Below are 2,907 nucleotides of genomic sequence, written 5' to 3'. Positions count from 1 at the left end.
TCTGATGGGCCTGCCCTCTGAGATGCAAGACACGTTCACTGCAAGGGAGGAGGTGGAGAGGACACAGTGAGGTTTCATCTTCCTTAAAGGTGAGATGCTGCCTCACTCCAGAGGTTATATAAGAGGGTATTACATGTTCCAAGGTTTGGCAACATCTCCTTGGCCTTCACCATTCCGAGAAGATCCTGCCTACTGCCATCTCTATCAGACCACATGATCCTGAGGGCTAATTCGGGGCCATTCATTCCTTACAAATTCCCACAGCATTGGACAAAGGAACAGACGCACCGTGGAAGCTGGATTGAGTCACCGTTCTTTGCTGCTGATTAAATGTGAAAGGTCCCGGCTCACAGTGGGTAGTCAGCGGCTGGGAGTTGAACCTGAGCGTTCATTTGCTGATGGAATGCTTGTACTTCGAGTTATGAAAGGCATTTACACTTGCCAGGGTAACAGGGACAAAGAAGGGGTGGGCCAGGAAAGGAAAGAGGAGGCTGGGATAATGAGCCCAACCTTGCCATCCTCTCACTAATAACGCAGAGGCCCCAGGAGGCAGGCAGAGCAGCGGAGAGAGCTTGCCTTCGTGTTTTGGGGAAGAAAAGCTTAAATGCCAATAATTAGCCTCTAGAGGCTGAGTGTCCCCCGTCTAAGGGCACCAGGGGAGCGTATCTCAGACTTTCCCTAAGCACAGAGGGGCACTTTGGTTTTGAGTTGCAGACTTTGAAGCTTGAGTCATCAGGGTTCTATTGAACTCTTTCTGTAGTTTTTTGAAAATACTGGTTTCCAATGTAGTTTTCTGTAAGGCAGAGCAAGTCTCTTGCCACCTCTTCCTATGGTGGTGAAATAAAGAGAATTTAGAAATATGGAATAACCCAGCCAGAGTGGCTCAGTGGTTGAGCATCGAACTATAAAGCAAGAGGCCACTGGTTCGATTCCTGGTCAGGGCGTATGCCCTGGTTGAGGGCTCTATGCCCAGTAGGGGGTGTGCGGGAGGCAGCCGATTGATAATGTTTCTCTCTCATCGATGTTTTTCTCTAATTCTCTCCCTTCCACTCCCTCTAAAAATTAATAAAAACACATTTTTAAAAAGGAAACATGGAATATATATGTGATACACTCTGGCAATGGCTGTACAGTTGGCCCTGGAACAATACAAGGGTTTTCAACAGCACAGGTCCATTTATATGCAGATTTTTTTCAATACTGTATATATATTTTTTCTTCCTTACAATTTTCTTTTCTCTACTTACTTTATTGTAAGAATACAGTATACAGTACATGCAAAATAAATGCAAAAAAATATGTGTTAATCAACTACTTACGTTATCAGTAAGGTTTCAGGTCAACAGTAGGCTATTAATAGTTAGGTTTTGGAGGAGTCAAAAGTTATATACTTGCCCAGTCGGTGTGGCTCAGTGGTTGAGCACCGACCTATGAATCAGGAAGTCACGGTTCAATTCCCGGTCAGGGCACACGCCTGGATTAGGGGCTCAATACCCAGTAGGGAGCATGCTGGAGGCAGCTGATCGATGATTCTTTCATCATTGATGTTTCTATCCTTCTATCCCACACCCTTCCTCTCTTTGAAATCAATAAAAACATTTTTAAAAAGAAATATGCTCATTGTGACTGCGCAGGGGGCCAGTGCCTTTAGCTCCCACATTGTTCAAGAATTAGCTGTATCTGTAACCTTCTTTAGTGTGGAGATAGGGATTCTCACAATCATATATTCCTTCAGTAGATTTTATTGAGCACCCACTCTGTGCCAGCTATTTTGTTACCTCCTAGGAGTTTCAGATTAAAATGAAAATAAAAACCGCTTCTCGGCCTTTTGGCTAAGATCAAGTGTAGTATCTGTTCTTATCAGTTTAAAATGAAAATAAAAGTGGATTGGGAAAAATGGCATGTGGGGAGGTTAATATTGGGGAGAAAATCCTTGAATATGTCCACAGAGTTCACAAAGCTCACACAGCCCTTCCCCATGTCCCAAGAACTCAGGAAAGTTGTGTTGAGAGTGAGATTGTATTATTTGGGGTAATTTTGTCACCACCAAGGGTGCTGTGTTAGCTGACTGTGTGACCCCCAAACTCAATAGAAATGCAACTATTTTTTATCTTTCCAACTGGTTCTAGAACCCGATTAAAGGACTCTGGGTGCTAAACCTGAAGGTGTAGAGGAAAGAATTTGGTTTGTAGCCACACAGACTTGCTTCATGTTGTTCTACCCATGGGACCGCCATAGAGAAACCTGAACTCTGAGTCCTGGTCTCAAGAACTCAAAAATAATAGCAGCGCCCCAGCCAGGTAGCTCAGTTGGTTAGAGTGTCGTCCGAATATGCCAAGGTTGTGTGTTTGATCCCTGGTCAGGGCACATACAAATATCAACCAATGAAGGCATGAATACGTGGAACAACAAATCAATATCTCTCTCTTGCTCTTGCGCTCCCTCTCTCTCTCTCTCTCAAATCCATACATAAAATTTTAAAGAGAAATAACAGCAATACCAACCTCACATAGTTGTTGTATTAGATGACAGACATATACAAGTGCCTGAGACACAGCGGGTGTTTAGTCCTGTTAATTAGCTCTTTTCCACTTATAAACATTCCTTTCATGTCATCATTGCAATTTTTTAACAATTAGTATATGATACCAAAAATATAAATAAGTTAGAAATAGAGGCATGAGCCTAAATAAATCGCAACAAATATAGTAAAAATAAGGTGATGCCTGAAACTCCAAAGGCATCTTGGGCTTTGCCTCCTGAGTAGAGAGATCAACCATCGATAGTCGTTAGTGATTTAACATTGAACCACTTGCAAAACAATTGGTAAAAGGGTGATCATTTTTCATGCTCAGGAAAGATGACCCTCTGGGGCTTCCAAATCAGCAGCAAGGAATGGTGTTGTCA

General features: G+C 42.9%; 1 pseudogene; it reads left to right on the top strand.

Annotated features, from left to right (window-relative positions):
- Positions 1-1,812: 1,812 nt before the first annotated feature.
- On the top strand, positions 1,813-1,974 carry LOC118674885 (annotated as a pseudogene).
- The last annotated feature ends 933 nt before the right edge of the window (positions 1,975-2,907 follow it).

This window comes from Myotis myotis, unplaced genomic scaffold, assembly GCF_014108235.1.
Source record: "Myotis myotis isolate mMyoMyo1 unplaced genomic scaffold, mMyoMyo1.p scaffold_m19_p_19, whole genome shotgun sequence".
NCBI classification, from domain to species: Eukaryota; Metazoa; Chordata; class Mammalia; order Chiroptera; family Vespertilionidae; genus Myotis; species Myotis myotis.
This window is presented reverse-complemented; position numbering and strand designations above follow the sequence as displayed.